Genomic DNA, 23,409 nt, shown 5'->3' on the forward strand with positions numbered 1-23,409 from the left:
GCAACAAGTAATAATTGCTCCCTTAATGGACTTTCCTTGTTTGTTGACATCACTAGCTTTATTCTTATTTATTGCACTCGTTAAAGTGGCAATGAGTAGTAAGTATCTTTTAATTTTTAAAAATAATATTCTTAGTTCATATTGGTGGTTTACACTCAGTGTTTTTACTGAATAATTTGGCTTCCTACAAAGGGTTTAACATGAAGGTGATAAATCAGCATGCTTTATCACTCATTGCTCTATTTATATTATCTTTTACATTCAGATGTCTTAGGCATTTTCCTGTATGAAGAGACTATTGTGGATACTTTGTTTTTTAAAAAAAGTATCATTAGAAATCAAAGAAGGGATCTGTTTGCCAAATGAGCACCATCAAGACCTTTTAATAACAGCTATAGAAATTAATCTCATTTAGTAGCAAACTCTAAATTGTGATAGATGATCTCTATGTCATTGAAACTACGGAAAGCTAGATTTCTCTGTTACTATTCCTATCTAGAAGAGCACCTGTAAATACACATAGATTCACAATGGCCCTCTCTCTAGTCACAGGTGGTCCCCAGCGTACAGTAGAAGCTGCATTTCTGTAAGGTAATGTGTTAGTTGCTTGGAATGGTCTTCTTGAAAGAAATCATGTTTTAAACTGTAGTTAGATTCTGAGGTAAGCTCTCAAGCTACATATTTAACCATTGTATGTTCTTCCATTGCTCTACTTTGTGTGTTATTTACATTATTATACATATCAAATTATTTTATATTTGCTTTTATTTATTGGAATGGCTTACAGGGGTAAGAGTACCTTATAAACAGGGACAGTGTGTCTTAAAAAGTGCTCAGGCCTATTCTTGGCAAATATGACTTCTTAGGTATTTTTTAAGTGAATGAAAGTTGACATTTAACAGGTTCTAGAAAACTATATGACTAATAAGTGTTTTCAAGAGAGAAGTTTATTCAGAATTTCAAGTCTGAAAGCCAGGAAATATTTCTGGCATATATAAATTGAAGAATGTCTGCAAGTGATGTACTCCAGTACTTTTAAAATTATGGTTGTTACCTAAAGTTCATTAACTCTTATTGCCTTGATAAAGCTCTTCAGGGAAAGCCTGCCATTTCTTCAGCTACATAGTTATCAGAAATAAAACTGAGCTTCAGGGCAGGCCTTCTTCAAGTGTATACTTTTTTCCTGATTCAAAGAGAGATAAAATTATGATTATGTGTATGTTGAGTTCTTTGTTTTTTTTTTGGAATTTTAATGGAATGTGAATCATGCCATTATAATAGCTTTCAAAAGCTTAGTCCTATAACCCAGAAAAATATTTACCCTTTTTTCCACTATGGAGTTGAATGTATTTCTGAGATGCCACATCTCAACTAAGTAATTTTTAAAAGAGAATTATTGAGTAAATGTTTTGATTTTACTTTTTTGTATTTTTAAGACCTTGAATTTTTCTAACCAGTGTCTTTATAGGGAAATATATAAAAATCAGAGTGCTTTTGCATTTGGAAATATTGGAAGCAAAAATTCCAAAATGTTTTGTGTTGAACATATGGAAACTGCATGGAAATTTGTGAGCAGTGCTTTAAATAAAAACCTGAATCATATTATGTGTCTATATTTTGAGATTTAATTCTCTGTTAGACTAGCCCCATTCTGACTCCCAGGTATTTGAAGAGAGAGCTTGTCTTAATTTTCTCTTATCTCAAGTGACACAGAGACTGGCTTATAATAGGAGCTACCAATATTCATGGGAGGAATGGATTGCGAAAACTGACTTTGGCATGTTGAAGATCAAATTCAGTATTTCGGTGCCTTTTCTTTCTGGGATATTATATCTCACATGGTCCTAACTATATATTCAAATCAATAATGGTACCTTTGATCAAGCCTGAGGATATTAAATAGCTTTCAAAAGTCATAATGTGAGGCTGGGCATGGTAGCTTATGCCTGTAATCCAAGTACTTTGGTACTTTGGAAGGCTGAGGCAGGAGGTTCTCTTGAGCACAGGAGTTTGAGACTAGCCTGGGCAACATAGTGAGATGCGCTTTCTAAAGAACAAACAAACAATTAGTCGGTGGTGGTTGTGTGCCTGCTTGTAGTCCAAGCTACTCAGGTGTCTGAGGTGGGAGGATGGCTAGATCCCAGGAGGTTGAGGCTACAGTGAGCCGAGGTTGCAGCACTGCTGTCCAGCCTGGGTGACAGTATGAAACCTTTCTTAAAAAACAGTATATTAGAGTGTGGATAGCAGAACAATCAGGCAAGAAAAGGAAATAAAGGTATTCAATTAGGAAAGGAGGAAGTCAAATTGTCTCTATTTGCAGACGACATGATTTATATTTAGAAGACCTCATTGTCTTAGCCCCAAATCTCCTGAAACTGATAAGCTACTTCAGCAGTCTCAGGATACAAAGTCAATGAGCAGAAATCACAACCGTTTCTATACACCAATAATAGATTAAAAGAGAACCAAATCAAGAGCGAACTCCCATAAAACTGCTACAAAAAGAATAAACTACCTAGGAATATAACTAACAAGGAATGTAAAGGGCCTCTTCAAGGAGAACTGCAAACCACTGCTCAAGGAAATAAGAGAGGACACAAACAGATGGAAAAACATTCCATGCTCATGGTTAGGAAGAATCAATATTGTGAAAATGGTCATACTGCCCAAAGTAATTTATAGATTCAGCATATACCCTCAAGCTACCTATCACGCTCTTCACAGAACTGGAAAAAACCACCTTAATCTTCCTATGGAACTAAAAGAAAACCCACGTATCCAAGACAATCCTAAGCAAAAAGAACAAAGCTGGAGGCATCACGCTACCTGATGTCAAACTATACTACAAGGTTACAGTAAATAAAACAGCATGGTACTGGTACCAAAACAGAGATATAGACCAATGGAACAGAACAGAGGCCTTGGAGGCAACGTCACACATCTATAACCATCTGATCTTTGACAAACCTGACAAAAGCAAGCAATGGGGAAAGGATTCCCTGTTTAAGAAATGGTGTTGGGAAAACTGGCTAGCCATGTGCAGAAAACAGAAATTGGACCCCTTCCTGACACCTTACACTAAAACTAACTCCAGATGGATTAAAGACTTAAGCATAAGACCTAACACCATAAAAACCTTAGAAGAAAACCTAGGCAAAACCATCCAGGACATAGGCATAGGCAAGGACTTCATTAAAAAAACACCAAAAGCATTGGCAACAAAAGCCAAAATAGACAAATGGGATCTAATTAAACTCCAGACCTTCTGTGCAGTAAAAGAAACAATCATTAGAGTGAACTGGCAACCAACAGAATGGGCAAAAAATTTTTGTAATCTCCCCATCTTTCAAAGGGCTAATATCCAGAATCTACAAAGAACTAAAACAGATTTACAAGAAAAAAACAAACCCATTCAAAAGTGGGCAAAGAACATGAACAGACACTTTTCTAAAGAAGACATATATGAGGCCAACAAACATATGAAAAAATGCTCATCATCACTGGTCATTAGAGAAATGCAAATCAAAACCACATCGAGATACCATCTCACGCCAGTTAGAATGGCGATCACTAAAAAACCTGGAGACAGGCCGGGCACGGTGGCTCACGCCTGTAATCCCAGCACTTTGGGAGGCCGAGGTGGGTGGATCACGAGGTCAAGAGATCGAGACCATCCTGGTCAACATGGTGAAACCCCGTCTCTACTAAAACTACAAAAAATTAGCTGGGCATGGTGGCGCGTGCCTGTAATCCCAGCTACTCAGGAGGCTGAGGCAGGAGAATTGCCTGAACCTAGGAGGCGGAGATTGCGGTGAGCCGAGATCGCACCATTGCACTCCAGCCTGGGTAACGAGTGAAACTCTGTCTCCAAAAAAAAAAAAAAAAAAAAATCTGGAGACAACAGATTCTGGAGAGGATGTGGAGTTATAGGAATTCTTTTACACTGTTGGTGGGAGTGTAAATTTGTTCAACCATTGTAGAAGACAGTGTGGCAATTCCTTAAGGACCTAGAAATAGAAATTTCATTTGACCCAGCAATCCCATTACAGGGTATATATCCAAAGGAGTATAAATCTTTCTGTTATAAAGACACATACAAGACACATACACACGTGTGTATGTTCATTGCGGCATTGTTTACAATAGCAAATACCTGGAACCAACACAAATGCCAATGATGATAGACTGGAAAAGGAAGGTGTGGCACATATGCACCATGGAATGCTATGCAGCCATAAAAAATGATGAGTTCGTGTCCTTTGTAGGGACAAGGATGAATCTCGAAACCATCATTCTCAGCAAACTGACACAAGTGCAGAAAAACACTGCATGTTCTTACTCATAGGCAGGTGTTGAACAATGAGAACACATGGACACGGGGAGGGGAGCATCACACACTGGGGTCTGTTGGAAGGGAGCAGGGGAGGGACAGTAGAGGGTGGGGAGGTTGGGGAGGGATAACATGGGGAGAAATGCCAGATATAGGTGACGGGGGGATAGAGGCAGCAAACCACATTTCCATGTATGTACCTATGCAACAATCCTACATGATCTGTACATGTACCCCAGAACCTAAAGTACAATAAAAAATAAGATAAATAAATAAATAAATAGAAAAATTAAAAGACTGAAGAAGAGAGTAAATACACCTATGGAAAACCTGGGAAGACATTGTGGAGGAAGTTGGATTTGCACTGGGCTTGGAAAGGCCAGGAAGTTAACAGAGATGCAGACATAGGGTGGGGTTGGGCACTGGGCTTTACGAAGCTGGGACAGCTATGAACAGGAATAGGGAAAGGAAGAGATAGGACTGGCATTTTCAGAAATGAGAACTGTAGTTTCAATGAATCATAACAGAGCAATTCTATTACGATTAGTGCCACACGTAATTCTATTATGAGTAGTGCCATATCTGAGGAATTCTATTATGAGTAGTGCCATATCTGAGGAATTCCACCAATTCCACAAATTCCACCATATCTGAGGAAGCCCTGGTATCTTAGGAAGCCTTTGTACCTGACCCCTACTCAGTAGGGAGTGGGGTATGACAGAAATCCTTAGAGTCATGTTGCTTTCTGCCATGCCAGATCAAATGTGACACAAGCAATCACAGAAGCCTAGTCATCTGCATTCTGGTGGTGTGGTCTTCTCCAGGCTTAATGACACCTCTGTTTCTGTTGCCTTTCCCTTGTATTGTCAACTTCTCTTAAACTTGAGGACTCACGAGCCCTAGAATGGAGAAGGGAAGTGCATTAGTCTTAATCAATTCCACATGTCTCATGTTTCTAAGTCACTTTCCATTTCATGAAATGTTGTAAGAAATTACTGATGGTGTGTAATGATGACTTCTCATACAGAGGAATGTTTTTGAACATACTGCTATTTAATTTGGTCAGGTGTAGAGAGTCAATAGTAGCAAAGTTAGGAAACTCCCTCCCTCTCTCTTCCTCTCACTCTCTCTCTCTTTCTCTCTTTTCTTCTTTTTTTTTTTTTTTTTGACAGAATCTTTCTCTGTTGCCCAGGCTGTAATGCAGTGGTGGGATCTTGGCTCACTACAGACTCTGCCTCCTGGGTTCCAGTGATTCTCCTGCCGAGTGGCTCGGATTATAGGCACCCACCACCATGCCTACCTAATTTTTGTATTTTTATTGGAGACAAGGTTTCACCACGTTGGCCATGGTGGTCTTGAATTCCTAACCTTAGGCAATATACCCACCTAGGCCTCCCAGAGTTCTGGGATTACAGATGTGAGTCATTGCACTAGCCGGAAACTCCTTTCCACAGTCGTATAAAATATCTAGAGAAGGACCAGTATATAAGAATGGGTGAATGTATTAATGAAACATTTATAGCTCTTATAGAGAATGTGGGGTCAGGATCAATATACGTAAAACAATATTTTTAAAATTGAAATTTAAAAAAAAGTAAAAAGCAGAAACAAAGCCTTATTGAAGGCTTACTGAGGACAGCTCCTGTGCTAAGTCTTTCCTAAACACATTTCCATTTAACCCTGACAGTCACCATGAGAAGCAGGGCTTGTTATTATCCTCATTTTGCAGATGAGGAAACAGAGGTTTAGAGAGTGTGACTGACTGACATTGTATAACTGTTCAGTGACAAAGTCAGGATTGGAACACACCTTGGCATCACTCCCCAGGCTGCTGTTTTCTAACCTCTCCTATAAGTAGGGGGTTGGCTCATAATGCCAGTAAAATCACTTATCAAGGAAATCTACAAACCCAGCTTGTTTATGTTATTTCTGACAGAAAAATGTATGCTTTAGATGTAAGACAGGTTTTGATAATACTTTGCCCCTTTTTGGTTGTTGGTTGTTGGTTTTGTCTACATGAACACAATGCATCCTTTGGTTTGGCTTCCTTTGAGTCACTAGAGATGGGCTACCTCACCATCATTTGTGCTGTTGCAACTCATGCTGATCAGTGGATCACTTACTGCTTGGATGGGTTTGCTGGGGATGTTGGGGTACAGTGTCTTGCAGTCAGTTCTTAAAGTTTTAAGTGCATTCAGCCACACATGCTATTCAGTAAGTTTACAACAATTTGCATGATCTTTCTGTGCATCATTCTGTAATTTTAGAGCTTTAAAAATGCCCTTGTCTGTTTTTGACATATAGTTGTTTATTTTCTATTTACATGATATTCTTGTTTAGCTTTCATCTACCTCAGATGGCTTTCATATACAGGTATTGATCAACTTACCACCTATGCAACTTACGACCATTCGACTTTATGACCACAATCGCTAGCCACGACTGCTCCACGTCTGGCAGCACAAACGTTGCCCAGCTGGGCGTACGACAGCGCGGACCAGCTTCCGGCAGCACTACCATCTCTGCGTGCACCATTTCAACTGTACATGTAGCCTACTCAACTTACGACCAAATCGTGTTATGACTGGTCTGCGGTCCCGACCGTGGTCGTAAGTCGAGCACTAGCTGTAGAATTACCTGCTCTACTGGCTTCTGCAGAGTTAGCGGGAAGAGTGGCACTTAGTGCCAGGCTGCATGTTAAGGTAGTTTAAGTGGTATGGCCCACAACTGATGGTCACCCTTCTGTCAAAGTGTCATCTCCACTTTATATTGTCCACAAATCAGGTAGATTCTGATTCGAATATTGACATTGTTCTCATAATCATTTAAAGATAAGTGGGTTAAAAATGTTGCATAAATTCTGCGTTGTAAAATTTATTGTTTTAAAAGTTTCTTTCTCGGTGCCATAGATGGCACTGACAGCATTATTAATACTTTCAATATTCTAATGTCAGAAATCATTTGATGTCAGTTTAATCCTTTTCATGGTTAATGTCAGCATTTTAGCATGAACATTTAAGTGTCCCCAAAGATTGGGTTGATTATTCTTCATCAAGTAGATTCATTTTAAAGTCAAGAAAATGGCTCACTTCTACTATCAGCTATGACTTTTCAGGGTTTTTTTCTACTTTAATCAAATAATCATAACTTACTATCCTGACACTGAGTTATATATCTATTTTGACTTACTTTATTTCTTAATAAGATCATAAGAAATCTTTTTGCAAATTAGGCCTTTAGAAAATGAAAACAATCTCATGTTTTTTGTGATTCTAACAGTACACTTAAATCTTAGTGCATGGTATCTAAATTTTAATTTTCCTAGAAACAGGCTTCCAGAGTGTATTTGTTTTCATGTATGATACTCTGTTGTATTTGTATTACAGATAATTATTTGAATCAGATTTGTCACTTTTCTGGCATATTTTGAAATAGTCATACATAGGAATGTGGAAATGTTTCATTAGCTGTAGAGGTGCAAATGTACCATATAAGAATTATTTGAAAACTTCGAATAGCATTCTGTGTTTTCATAGCTTCCAGTTCATGCTGATCGTCCTGTTGCTGGGTTTTTATTTATGCACGTTTTTATGCAGGGCCTGTCGATGGGGCTGTCTGTACTGTGGAGGCTTTATGTTTGCAGATGATCCATAGAAACACAAATAAGAAATTGTAGCAGCAGTATTTCATTCCTAAAGCTGAATGATGTCAGGCATAATTACTGAAACTAACATCTGGAGTGGTTTATTAAAGGGAAACCTGCCAAGATTGTTAGCATATACCAAACAGCATTATCCATATGTGCCATTTTATCACTATTGAATGTCGGGGTGTGTTAGCATGAAGGGAAATGAATAAAATCCGGCAAAGGATTACTACTAACACATTATCTTCCTGGAGCTGATTTTGGTTTAGCTAGATGAAGCAGTTTGCTAGAGATTTTCAAAATTGTGCCCATCACCCATCTGGAGGGTTTCTGTATACCTTGGTACATGGCTATTTGGTCTTGTTAGAATTAAAATATACCCCTTCAGGAAAGACCTCTCTAAATCTTTTTATGTTCCTGAATCCTAGGCTATTAACGAATAAGATATCAGATATTAATTGAGGGCCCAGTGTTCACTCTTGCTGAAAACTTGGCACACATGCTTGAGGAGTTTAATAGGGATCTTGGTCCAGGAGGGTGATGAAAGAAGACTATTGTGTGATTGTCAGATTTCTTGAAGTAGTACTGAATTACTACTGTTCACTCTATTCTTTAGAAGACATCTCAGTGGTTGAATAGAGAGTCTTGAGCCAGCGAGGTTGTCCTTATCAGACTTTGAGAGGTTCAATCCTTATGAGTACTATTGTTCTAATAATCTTGCTATTCAGTTTATTTACAGAGTAATCTAGAGAGGCTACACCAACCTGGCATAGTAAATGTTGTTGTCCTTAGATGCAAGTAGAGGATGTCATGCCAGTCTACATTCTGTACGCAGAGATGGAGGTGGAATTCATAGATCTTCAAAAATCATCCTGAGATAGTTTTTGATTGAATGGAAAATAAAGTGTGCTCTAGAAAATGCTCCTGGTTCCTCCTTTGTGCTAATTACTGCCAACTGGTAAAAACTGAAAGGTGAATGACATTGCTGTAATTTGGTTCGTTGTAGCCAAGTTTGATTTGTTAACAAAAAAATGTGCACAAATAGTTTGGGAGTTGTATGGCAGAGGAACATGCAAGGATAGAGGGGCCACTGTGGAAGATGTGAGCAGTTCAGTGTGCTTGTTGGATGAACTGAGGATGTCTACAACAAAATTTCATCCTTTCTCCTTGGCATAATAGCAGACTACTACCAAACCCCACATGTGGTCTGTTGTTCCCTAGCCCTGTACTGATACTCCCTTTCTAAATTCTGTACCAATACAGTGGCTCCACAGCTGCTGCTGAATATCTAGCAATAGATACCCTGCTCTGGAGGTGAAGCTTATATTTACTTGTTTTTCACTTTTTTTCCTGTAACAGCTTTTCAGAGAAATGCCATTTGGCTCAACTTACTCATCATCCTAATCTTAGGATTTCTGTTTTACATAGTTCAATTTAGTAAGCATCTCCATTTATATAATTACTTTATCAATCCAGCATCATGATAAAAGGAAGATGTGTCACATGAATAAAATTTTCTTGGATGATGGAAACTTACCTCATTAAGCACAAAATGTTTCATTTTATGGGAAAATTGCTTGAAATATATTATTGTACAGGCTTCTAAGATCTTAGTGCCATCATTATTTGCTGAGTGTTTATCTAGATGTGGAATTCATAGGTGTTAGAGTATGCATTTGTTTAACTTTGGTAACACAAGCAGTTTTCCAATGTGATTGTACAAATTATACTCCCTCAACAGTGTAAGAGTGTTTTGGTTTTTGCACATAACACTTGGTCTGTCATCCATCCTAGTGGTTATGTGGTATTGTCACATTATGGGGCTGGTTTGCAATTCCCTGATGATTGGGAAGCATCTTTCTTATATTATTGGACATTTGGATATCTTTGTGTGAAGTATCTATTCAAGTAAATTTTTACATATTTTCATTGAATAGCCTATCCTTTAAATCAGGGGTCCCCAATCCTGGGGCTGGGGATGGGTACCAGTCCTTGGCCTGTTAGGAACTGGGCTGCACAGCAGTATGTGAGTGTTGGGCCAAGGGAGCATTTCTGCCTGAGCTCTGCCTCCTGGCAGATCAGGGGCAGCATTAGATTCTCACAGGAGCACAAACCCTGTTGTGAACTGTGCATATGAGGGATCTAGGTTGTGTGCATCTTATGAGACTCTTAACTATTGCCTGATGATCTGAGGTGGAACAGTTTTATCCCATGGAAAAATTGTCTTCTAGGAAACTGGTCTCTGATGCTGAAAAGGCTGGGGACTGCTGCTTTAAATACTCATTAGGGTAGTTTCTTTATAATCTGGAAGTCCTTTGTCAGATACATTTATTGCAAATATATTTTTCTGCTTCCTAGGTTGCATTCTCACTCTGTTAATGATGTTGTTTGATAAACAAAAGTTATTAATGTTATTTTATTTATTTATTTATTTTATGAGACAGAGTCTCACTGTCATCCAGGCTGGAGTGCAGTGGTGCAATCTCAGCTCACTGCAACCTCCACCTCCTGGGTTCAAGTGATTCTTCTGCCTCAGTCTCCTGAGTAGTTGGGACTACAGGCAGGCGCCACCATATCTGGCTAATTTGTGTGTTTTTTAGTAGAAAAGGAGTTTCACTGTGTTGGCCAGGTAGGTCTCGAACTCCTGACCTCAGGTGATCTGCCCGCCTCAGTCTCCCAAATGCTGGGATTACAGGTGTGAGCTACTGCATCTAGCCAAAAGCTATTAATTTTAATAGAGTCTAACTTATAAGTTGTTTTTTTAATAGCTAACATTCTCTGTGGCCTGTTTAAGATTTTTTGGCCTATGCCAAGAAATTCTGTGATTTTCTGTGAGGACTTCATTGTTTTATTTTTCACATTTGCATTTGCAATCCATCTGGAATTGATTTTTGTGAATTGCATGAGATAGGGTCATGCTGCCTTTCTTCCACATTCAATTGATCCAGCACCATTTATTGAAAAGAGCATCCTTTCCCCCATTGCACTACAGGGTCACTGTTGTCATAAATTGCTCTATTATGCTGCCTTTGTAATAGAATACTGTAATGACGACTTCTAAAAGTTTGTATGTGTTACAAGTTTGGTTACTTAAAAATCTCTGTGTTAGAATATGCTGTCAGAGTCAGTTAACGTGGAAGTCCCTATCTTTTCATGCCAACATAACAGTAATAGATAAAATGTTTTATAAAGATAAATATATATCTGAGACTGAAAATAAGGAAAAAAAAATCTTTAGATGCCAAGAATGAAGTTAAGACTGTCAGTGGTGAGAGAGACTGAATCCACCTAGGTGATAAGGTGACTGGACCCAGTAAACTCTTTGTGTGCTGGGGTTTTATGCCTTGTAGAACACAGTGTGAGCAAGATTTTGGTACCCTGCATAGATTCAGTAGCCAGGAAAGGGTGATTGGATTGCCAGACTCTGCCTGCTGGCAAAAGGATGAGCTGTAGAGGCTGGAATCTTAGGCAGTAGATGTAAAGAACATAAATTAGGGAGCATCGAATCTCCTAGACTGTAATACATGCATTTGGAATTGAATTTTTCCTCTAATTATTCTAAGGAAGCCCTGGCCTAAGAAACCAATGTAAAACCTGATCAGAGAGTCTGTAGTCACATTGGGGTGAGATAGAGGCAACCACAAAATTATTCTTAAAGAATGCCTGTCAGGCTCCTGGAAAATGAAACTTTCTGGTAAAGATGAGCTCATGATAAAAATTTAGGTCAGGTGTAATGGCTCATGCCTGTAATCTCAGCACTCTGCGGGGCTGAGGCAGGTAGATTGCTGTAGCTTAGGAGTTTGAGATTAGCCTAGGCAACATGGTGAAACCCCATCTCCACAAAAAATACAAAAATTAGCTGGGCATGGTGATGTATGCCGGTAATCCCAGCTAAGTGGGAGGATTGCCTGAGTCCAAGAGACAGAGGTTGCAGTAAGCTGAGATTGCACCACTGCACTCCAGCCTCCAGCCTGGGTGACAAAGCCAGACCCTATCTAAAAAAATAGAAAATAAAAAAGCAGTATAAAGCACATTCAGGAGAGAGGGAGATTATTATGAGCTTTCAAAGATAGTAAGCAGGTAAGTACCAAAAAATGAGGGATTTCCTGCAGACTTTTTATTAGTACCATTAGATGACAGAAGACATCAAAATTTGAAGTGCAAAGAGAGAATGTGTGTTAACCTAGAATTTTGTGTCAAGCTAAATTATCACTGGGGATTAAGGATGAGTACATTTTAAACCATGAGCAGGAATATGGGATCAATAGGCCGTGAATATAATCAGTTCTAATTATTTCAGAGATAAAAATTTAATAATTGTTTTCTTATTTAAATCTGTCAAATTGAGGGAGATTGAAAAACATAGTAGACAATCTTGTTGACAAGGATCTTGGGACATAAAACCACCTCACACTTAGCTGGGAGGTTTACATTACTCCATTTTTAGAGAAAAAGTAAGAAAGGACTTAAAATTATGTGAGGTCTTTGAACCTGCAGTTTCACTTATGTAATATATTCCAAGAAAATAATATTTTAAGTATTTGGCTATCAAGTGATTTTAAGAACTTAAAGTTGAAAATAAAGTAAATGTAAAACATAGGGTGATTGGTGAAATAAATTGTTAAATTCATATAATGGAACTACTATAGAGTTACTAGAAACAAATTTTAGTAACATGTCATTTGATAAGAAAAAATATGTTAAATGAAATAAATATATCAAAAGAAAAATAGATACGAATTGTGAATAGCATGACCTACTTTTACAAAAGCAAATAAGTATCTATATCTAAAATATTTGGAAATATCTATCTGTCTGTCTATCTCTGTTTATTTTCTTTCTCTATCTTCCTATCTACCTCTCTCTCTCTTTCACTCTCAAAATTTACTTAGACGTTAATATTGTATAGTTTTAAAATCTTCTTCTTTGTCTCTGTTTTATAATTTTTCTAAAATTAGATTATGTTTTAGAAGAAGGGAAGAAACCTCATGTTGGAGAAACACAAAGAAATCCTTGTAATTGTTATCATGTAGCATTGAATATAGTCAGTGACTTTACAGTATTGGTGATGGAATCCTGTCAGCTGTGTTGGTTCATAGTGTTTTTTTGTTGATTTTAAGGTTTAAGATGAATTTTTTCTTTTTTTTTTCTTTTCTTTTCTTTTCTTTTTTTCTTCCCCTTTCCCTTCCCCTTCCCCTTCACTTCTTTTTTTTTTCTCTCTTCTTTTGAGATGGGGTCTTGATATGTTTCTCAAGCTAGCCTCAAATTCTTGGACTCTAGTCCTCCTGCCTCAGCCTTGTGAACAGCTGGAACTACAGGCACTTGTCTCTAAGATGAAGTTATTTATATGTTTTCAAGTCCACTAGATAATTTTCATGTTTTTCTTACAGTTTCTTTAAAAAACCAAATGATAAAAGAGCACTACAGTTATATATGTAGTAGCATACTATGTATATGTTTATATATTTTGTATATAATATATACTATACTATAACATATAACATACTATAATATGTAACATAACGTGTGTGTTATGCATATAATATATAATATATATTATATATTATATATATATATATATAGAGAGAGAGAGAGAGAGAGAGAATGATTCTTATTTGTTACCTTTTAACATAGGTTTTTTTTTTTTTTTTTTGATTCTCTATTCTTAAAAGCCTTTTATGTTTTCTTTCCAATATTGCTTTGGGTCCAGATCATCTGAGAATGGCATATAGAAGTCATTTGTTACAGGCATGAGAGTGTGAGAAGTGACAAGCAAGTGGCAATAAAGAGGGTTTTCTGCGTGGGGTCAGTTTTTAATTTCTCATTGAGATTTTACAATAGCTCAAAAGAGATGCCTGTTTCAGGCCACGTATGATGGCTCACACCTGTGGTCTCAGAACTTTGGGAGCCAAGATGGGAGAATCACTTGAGCCTAAGGGGTTGACATCAGCCTGGACAGCATAGGCAGACCCTACTTCTATGAAAAAAAAGTTAGCCAAGATTGGTGGTGCACACCTGTAATCATAGCTACTTGGGAGGCTAAGATAGATGGATTGCTTGGGCCTGGGAGGTCAGAGCTGCAGTGAGCTATAATCATACTACTGCACACCAGCCTGGATGACAGAACAAGACCTTGTCTCTGAAATAAAGAAAAGTGTCTGTTTTCAATAGATGATAATTTATGAGGTATTGGAAGCGAAGATTCTGGTATGGAGGGATGGACTATCCCAGTGGAACACAATGAAAAGTATACTCTGTTCTTGTCAATAAGAAAGAAAGTTGCTTCTACCTATGTTATGATATTAGCACTTAAATATTCTATGCATATTGAGAATTTTGAGAGTATTATGAGAGTATTATAGGTGAGTTATGATTTTAAAAAAATTATGGAAAGAAAGCATCAATTGTTAGCCCTTTGACATTTTAACCTTTCTAGGAAAGAAATGTTTTGTTTTGAGGACAGCCTTGTAAAAATACTTTTAGATTGGCGGGTAGGGGTGAGTTGGGGTGTGGACACAAACAAATACAGCACTTGACATTTAAGGCTGTGATTTTTAGAATATTGATATTTAGTGACTCTTGATGCTTAAATTTCTTGTAGAGATAATAATGGAATTAGTTTTTAAAACTTGCCTCATGTATAAGAGAACGTTTAGGAATCTCTTTATAGGGAAATATAAAGCATTAATTTAATTACTTGAGGTTTTAACCTTTTATCTTTGTATTATAGAAGTCAGAATCATGAAGGAGAGAAAAGTAATCACTACAGGATATTTTTCAAAATGAGTTAATGTAACTTTGCCTCTGGGTCTTTAAACAAAATGTAAATTGACACACAGTACCAGGTATCTTAAAAATACTCCATTTAGGGTAAGGACCATGGTGGCTCATACCTATAATAACAGCGCTTTGGGAGGCTGAGGTGGGGGGATCACTTAAGGCTGGGAGTTTGTGAACAACTTGTGCTACATAGTGAGACTCCTTATCTTAAAAATAATTAAAAAATTAGCTGGGTGTAATGATGCATGCCTATCATTGCCGCTACTCAAGAGGTTGAGGTGGAAGTATTGCTTGAGCCCAGGAATTTGAGGTTACAGTAGGCTATGATCATGCAACTGTACTTTAGCCTGGGTAATGAATAAATAAAAATATGCCGTCTCATTGTTTATATGTTCATATTCTTTGTGTTAACTGTAGTTTAGGGAGAGAAGCAGATAGAATGGGATTAATACTTGATTGGGAAGCCCAAACCTAGTTCTGGCTCTAACAGTAACTTGGTGTGTGGCTTAGAAAAACACTCAGCCTCCTTGAGTTGAGTTTTTTTCTCAATTTTTGGGAGAAGGTTGAATTTATTAGTGAGTGATCTTCAAAGTCCTTGCTACTACAGTATTCCATTTCTGGGTTCAGACACAATGATCTCAAAAGTTGACATTTTGTCTATTGACTGTTTCTAATATTATTTATCCAGAATTACTTTAGCACTAGAATATTGCAGAATATGCTACTCAAAAGTGTTTTTGATTATTTATACCTAGCTGCTTTATTCTGCTCTTGGATTGGCTTTTAGAAAGCATTCAGCAAGGTTTTTAAATGAAGTGAGTATGTAGATTTTAGAAATAAAAATTAAACAGAGGTTCAAGTATATATATTTTTGGCACCATAGCCAACTTTTACAATATCATGTTGAGAGCCTTAATTGTAACCAAATAATGTTTTCCAGTCTGTGTTTAACTATACATCAGCCCAGTGGATGGTTCATAAAGAGTATAATTGACAGCTAGTAAACTCTAGCAAAAATGAATCAGCTTTTAACTTCATATTAAATTATCCTTTTCTAAAAGACTGAAAACTATAATCAATCTCTTTCTGTGTAATTTGCTATAGATGACTACTTTAAGAGAATAACATCCTTTGTTAAAAAGGCTTTTTATACAACTGGCTTGTGGTGTCCCCTCCTCCCACTGAATTAAAGCCTTCAGTCTGCTGTTGTATGCCATGAGCTTTTCACCTGAACATTTTTACAATGAGAGCATAATGAATGTTGGAACTGGTTTAGATTATTTAAAATAGGCTTAGATTAGCTCTCTATTGCTGTTCTTGACCTCCAGGGAGAGAAAAAAACAAGCTTCTTAGTACAGAAATAGAATTTTTATCAAATACTTTAAAGCTTATATTATATTGGTAGATTCTAGACTCCACAGCTCATTTTTTTTCTTTAGTTTACTTATCAGATGAGCACATATGAATACTCTGTCAGTTATGATTTAGCTACAATAGAAACAATAGAAAACATAATCAATAGCTTACATAGAATAATTAGGAGCTTAAAATTGCTTATTTAACCATTTATTAAAAATAATACTAAACTATTGTAGAGTGTTGAAAAATGCATTCAAGTTTGTTTACTTCATGGAATTTATGGAATTATGGTTCAGATGTTTATTATTATTCTTTTTATGGATGCTGTAAAGTTCAACACCAATTCCTCATTTTAAAAAACACACTTCTGCTGCTGATTCTACTTTTATATTTCAACTATTCCCTAAATATGTTCTGGTTCTAGGTAGGGTTAAAACACATGGAACATTCTCTAAGATAGGCCATATAATAGATCACAAAATAAGTCTCAATAAATTTAAGAAAATCAAAATCATATCAAGCATCTTCTCAGACCACAGAGGAATAAAACTGGAAATTAACTTTAAAAAGAACCCTCAAAACTATCAAAATAAATGAAAATTAAATAATCTACTTTTGACTGATCTTTGGGTTAACAATGAACTCAAGATGGATATTAAAAAATTATTTGAACTGAACAATACTACTGACACAACTTATCAAAACTTCTGGGATACAGCAGTTTTGATAGTGTAAGTGTAAGCAGTTTTGAAAGTGGTGCTAAGAGGAAAGTTCATAGCATTAAATGCCTACATTAAAAAGTTTGAAAGAGCACAAATAGATAACCAAATGTTACATTTCAAAGAATTAGAGAAACAAGAACAGAAGAAAAGAAATAACAAATATTAGAAGAAAAGAAATAACAAATTTCTTTTCTTCTAATATTTGTTAGAAGAAATATTCCCAGCAGAAGAAAAGAAATAACAAATATTGGAGCAGAACTAAATACAATTGAAATTTAAAAAGTATAAAAGATAGATCAAACAAAAAGCTGGTTATCTGAAAAGATGAACAAAATTGATATGCCATTACCGAGATTAACCAAGAAAAAGAGAAGATCCAAATAAGCTCAATTAGAAATAAAATAGGAGAAATTACAACCAATATCACAGAAATGCAAAAGATCATTCAAGACTACTATGAATACCTTTGTCTGCACAAACTAGAAGATCTAGAGGAGGTGGATAAATTCCTGGAAATATACAACCCTCCTAGATTAAACCAGGAAGAAATAGAAACTCTGTACAGACCAATAACAAACAGTGAGATTAAATCAGTAATAAAAAAAATTACCAAGAAAAAAGAAGACTAAGACCGTGTGGATTCACAGCTAAATTCTATCAGATAGTCAACAAAAAATTGGTACCAATCCTACTGAAACTATTTCAAAAGATAAAGAAGGAATCCTCCCTAAATCATTCTGTGAAGCCAGTATCATCCTAATACCAAAATCAGGGAAGAACATAACAAAAAAAGAAAGCTACAGACCAATATCCCTGATGAACACCGGTGCAAAAATCCTCAACAAAGTACTAGCTAACCAAATCCAGCAGCATATCAAAAAGATAATACATCATGATCAAGTGGATTTCATACCAGGGATGCAGGGATGGCTTAACATATGTAAATCAATAATTGTGATCCATTACATAAACAGAATTAAAAATCATATGATCATCTTAATAGATGTAAAAAAGCATTTGACAAAATCTGGCATCGTTTTATGATAAAACTCTGCATAAAATTGGTTCAGAAGGAACATAACTCAAAGGAATAAAACCATCTATGTAAAACCCATAGCCAACATCATACTGAATGGGGAAAAGTTGAAAGCATTCCCCCTGAGAACTGGAACAAGACAAGGATGCCCACTTTCACCCCTCCTACTCAACATAGTATTGAAAGTCCTAGCCAGAACAGTTAAACAAGAGAAAAAAATAAAAGGCATCCAAATTGGAAAAGAGGAAGTCAAACTGCTGCTGTTTGCTGATGAAATGATTTTATACCTAGAAGACCCTAAAGATTCATCCTAAAAGCTCCTTGATGTCATAAATGAATTCAGTAAAATTTCGGGATACAAAAATCAGTGTACACAAATCAGTGGCACTGCTATATACCAACAAAAATCAAACTGAGAATAAAATCAAGAATGCAATGCCTTTTACAGCAGCTGCCAATAAAATAAAATACATAGGACTATACTTAACAAAGGAGATGAAATATCTCTAAAAGGAAAACTGCAAACCTCTCAGAGGAAACCACAAGTGACACCAACAAATGGAAACACCCATGATCATGGATGGGAAGAATCAATATTGTGAAAATGACCATACTGCCAAAAGCAATCTACAGATTCAATGCAGTTCCCATCAAAACACTGATAGGGACAGGGGGCAGAGAAACTCCAGGAAGAAAGGGAATGGGGTTCCCTGACAAAACCCCACTGTTAAGCCGAAAAGCCTGAAACTGTGGCCCAAAGTGAGGACTTACATTCCTATTTTTCTGCTTGAATGTTGCCTTTTCCGATGCCACCCGTAGTCCACCCCCCACCCCATCCTGTGCCTATAAAAACCCCAGACTCAACCAGTAGACGGGATTGTGGCTGGATGTCAGAGAGAAGCAGATTGACTTCAGAGGGACAGCTTGATGGTGTTTTGGCGAAGAATCCAGCCAGAGATGACTGGACTTCAGGGGAAGATTACCTACCTGCCTTATCCCCTCTAAGGCTCCCCTTCCCACTGAGAGCCACTTTCATCGGCAATAAAATCCTCTGTATTTACCATGCTTCGGTTCATTCATGTGATCTAATTTTTCTTGGACACTGGACAGAAGTTCAGGAGCCATGAGTGCAGATAGAAAAGACGGTCACACTGGCCCTTTGCCCTCACTGGCAGAGGGCAGCCACCTCAAGCAAAAAGGCAAAGGGCTCACTGAACTGTTAACATTTAAGCCATCTGTGGACAGCAGAGCTAAAAGAGCACTGTAACACACCCTCTGGGGCCTCAGGAATTGCAGGCAGCCCCTCCCGGACCCTCCTGTGGGGCCTGCACAGAGTTTGCTCCTGCCAGCACTATGGTATCCAGCTGGTTCCAGCACCCACTCACCTGTGCATTCCCTCCTGCAAGTGGTGGAACGCAGTGGGTCTGAGTGAATGGAGTTTAATCCCCTTGGTGCTGAAGCAGCTGGCCGGTTCCAGTGCTTGTTCACTCCAGTTCCTGCACCTGTTCACTTGTGCTCCCTCCCATGAGGAGTTCAGAGTGGCGGGCTGAGTAAACAAGGCACCCCTGTTGCAAGTCCCCCAAAGGGAGCAGGGAAATATCCTTCTTTAATACCATTGTCATTCTTCACAGAACTAGAAAAACCAATCCTGAAATTCATATGGAACCATAAAAGAGCCTGAATAGCCAAAACAGTACTAAGCAAAAAGAATAAATCTGGAGGCATCACGTTACCATGCTTAAAATTATACTATAAGACTGTAGTTACCAAAATGGCATGGTACTGGTATAAAAATAGACACATAGACCAATGAAACAGAATAGAGAACTCAGAAATAAAGTCAAATACAGCCAACTGATCAAAAATACAGCCAAGAGAAGGTCAGCATAATACCTTTTTTTTTTTTTTTTGTTTTTTTTTTGAGATGGAGTTTTGCTCTTGTTGCCTAGGCTGGAGTGCAATGGTGTGATCTCGGCTCACTCGGCTGACCGCAACCTCCACCTCCCGGGTTCAAGCCATTCTCCTGCCTCAGCCTCCCAAGTAGCTGGGATTACAGGCGTGCACCACCATGCCCAGCTAATTTTTGTATTTTTAGTAGAGATGGGGTTTCATCATGTTGACCAGGATGGTCTTGATCTCTTGACCATGTCGATCCGCCCGCCTTGGCCTCCCAAAGTGCTGGGATTACAGGTGTGAGGCACCATGCTGGGCCTAGGTCAGCATAATACTTAATGGTAAAATAAGAGAGGCATTCCTACTAAGTTTCCAAACATGGCAAGGATCCCACTATGTTCATTGCTGTTTAATATTACATTGGAGATAATAGCCAATGAAATTGAACAAGGAAAAATAGAGGCTTAAGAATTACACATAAGAAAGTGAAACTACCTCTTTACAGATATATAGAAAATCCAAACAATCAATGAGAAATCACACACAGTAAAATAATTGGATAAGATAGCACAATATAAAATCAACATACAAAAATCAAAAGCTAGGTGCAGTGGTGTGTATCTATAGTCTCAGCTACTCAATAGACTGAGACAGGAGGATCTCTTCATCATAAGAGTTTGAGTCTACCCTGGGTGTGATAGCAAGACCCATCTCTTAAAAAATTAAGGAAACCCCTTAACTTCTGGAGGGCCCACGAGTAGACTTGAACAAATGGGTAGTTTTAATTTGTTGTTGGATAGGACAACTCATCATCAAAAGATACCAGCTATCTTAAAATTAATAAATTTAATTCAATACTAATAAAAGTGGCAAGGTTTTACTTTGAACTTGATTTGATTATAGTATCCACATAGAAAATAAACATACAAAAATATCTAGGAAAACCTGACAGTAGAAGAGTAATGGGGGATTTGCTTATCCAATATCTACCCTCTAGAGCCTCTGCCATGAAATAATAAATTTAATTCAATACTAATAAAAGTGGCAAGGTTTTACTTTGAGCTTGATTTAATTATAATGTCCACATAGAAAATAAACATACAAAAATATCTAGGAAAACCTGACAGTAAGAGTAATGGGGGATTTGCTTTTTCCAATATCTACCCTCTAGAGCCTCTGCCATGAAATAGTGAGGTGCTAGCATACGAACTGGCCGTCAGAGAAAAAAATCAGGAAATAGACCCAAGAACACATGGGAATTCCCTGTAATAAAAGTGACTTCTCAAATCAGTGGGAAATGATAGATTAAAAAAAGAAATTAATAGACTTTTTACCATTGTGGTAAAACCTATGCTACATAATATTTACCATCTTAAATATTTTTTAAGGTATACAGTTCACTAGTGTTTTGTCATATTGTTGTGCAACCATTCTCCAGTTTTCATGTTGCTAACCTGATTCTGTACCATTAAATAACTCCCAGTACCTCCCCATCCCCCAGCCACTGGAAAATATCATTCTACTTTGGGTCTCTTATTTTGACTACTCTAGGTTTCCCATATAAGTAGAATCATACTGTATTTACCTTTTTGTGATTGGCTTTTTCTCTTAGTATAATGTCTGTAAGGTTCATGCATGTAGCATAGAAGAATTTCCTTCCTTTGTAAGGCTGAATAATGTTCCATTGTATGTGTATGTACCACATTTTGTCTGCCCACTTATTTATCAGTGGATTCTTGGATTCCTTCTACTTTTTGGGTATGATGAATGATTCTGCAATGAACATGGGTATATGAATCTCTTAGGACCCTGCTTTGAGTCCTTTTTGACATATACTCAAATGGAATGCTGGATCATAGGGTAATTCTATTTTGAACTTTTTGAGGAACTTCCACATTGTTTATCACAGAGACTATACTATTTTACATTCTCACCAATAGTGTAAAAGCAAGTGATTCTCCTGCCTCAGCCTCCCAAGTAGCTGGGACTACAGGCACATGCCACCACGCGCAGCTAATTTTTGTATTTTTAGCAGAGATGGGGTTTCACTATGTTGACCAGGATGGTCTCGATCTCTTGACCTCATGATCCGCCTGCCTTGGCCTCCCAAAGTGCTGGGATTACAGGTGTGAGCCACTGTGTTTCTCCACAACATCATCAGCACTATTTATTTTCAATTTTTATGATAGTAGCTATTCCAGTGAACTCTTTATTAGATACATGATTTGTAAGTATTTTCTCTCATTTCATGGTTGCCTTTTCACTTTGTTCATTGTGTCCTTTGATACAAAGAAGTTTTATATTTTGATGTAATCTATTTTATCTATTTTTATTGTTACCAGTGATTTTAGTGTCATATCTAAGAAATTAATGCCAAATCCAATGTCATGATGACTGATATAGTTTTAGACCTTTCATATGGGTCTTTGATACATTTTGAGTTAATTTTTGATTATGATATAAGGCAAGATTGAAAATTCATTATTTTTGCATGTGAATATCCAGTTTATTCAGTACGATTTGTTGAAAAGACTGTTCATTTACCATTGAATGTTTTTGTCACCCTTGTCAGAAATTAATCATTTATGCCAGGGTTTACTCCTGGGCTCTCTATTCTGTTCCATTATTCTGTATGTCTGTGTTTATGCCAGTACTACATTGTTTCGGTTTGGTTTTATTTTTTAAGAAGTTTCAAGTTTGCAGAAATAATTGAGTGAAATGTATAGAGTTCCTATATATTCCTTCTCCCCACCAATTTTCCTTTATTTTTAAAATCTTGCATTTGTGTATTGTATTTGTTGTAATGGTATATGCAATACTGATGATAGATAACTGTTAATGAAAATCCATAGTTTACATTAGGATTCACCGTTTGTATTGTATATGCTATGGGTTTTGACAAGTAGGTAAGGACATGTGTCTAGCATTACAGTATCATACAGAAAACAAGTTTTACTGCTATAAAAATCCTCTTTGCTCTGTTTATTCACCCTTTTGTCTCCCTAATCTCTGGCAACCACTAATCTGTTTTCTGTCTCTTTAGTTTTGGCTTTTCCAGAACATCATATTGTTGGAATAATACAGTATATACTCTTTTCATATTGGCTTCCTTCACTGAGTAATAAGCATCTAAGGTTCCTTTATGTCTTTTGGTGGCTTGATGGCCCATTTGTTTTTATTTGAAAAGATAGACTTTTAAAAAGTTGTGTTGGAAAACCTAGATAATCATTTATTAAATATAAAGTAGGTCACATACTGTATACTGCACACCATCATAAACTCCAGATGGGTCAGACATCTAATTGTAGAATAAAAGAAAAGAAAAATCAAGAAAAAGAGTGCAGCCAGATAAATACTAAAATAAAACATGGGTAAATTCACTTATAAATTGGTTATAAAGAAAGCCTTTGAAACCTAGATGTAATAAAAGAAAAGACTGACCAGTTTGCCATTAACAACATAAAAACTTTAAAGAAAAAGTTGTATGAAGAAAAAGACCATAAGCAAAACCAAAAGATGAATCATAAATTGGGAAAAAATATTTGTAACGCATCATATGTAAGGGGATAATCTACCTAATATTAAAGGATTCTTAAAACTCAAAGAAAACAGGAGAAACTCAAGAGACAAAGGGATAAGAGAC

At 37.0% G+C, this 23,409-nt stretch overlaps 1 protein-coding gene and 1 long non-coding RNA gene across 13 annotated transcripts in view; both read left to right on the forward strand.

Moving 5' to 3' along the window:
* Window positions 1-23,409, forward strand: part of PTPRM (protein tyrosine phosphatase receptor type M) — an 816,519-nt gene that overhangs the window by 134,207 nt on the left and 658,903 nt on the right. The window lies entirely within an intron of this gene.
* LOC116561591 lies at window positions 623-18,723 on the forward strand. The gene is made up of 3 exons (XR_004273500.1): window positions 623-635; window positions 4,637-4,639; window positions 18,420-18,723. It is a non-coding gene; the product is annotated as an uncharacterized LOC116561591 (long non-coding RNA).

Source organism: Sapajus apella, unplaced genomic scaffold, assembly GCF_009761245.1.
Source record: "Sapajus apella isolate SASKATOON/1434 unplaced genomic scaffold, GSC_monkey_1.0 scaffold29, whole genome shotgun sequence".
Classification (NCBI taxonomy): Eukaryota; Metazoa; Chordata; class Mammalia; order Primates; family Cebidae; genus Sapajus; species Sapajus apella.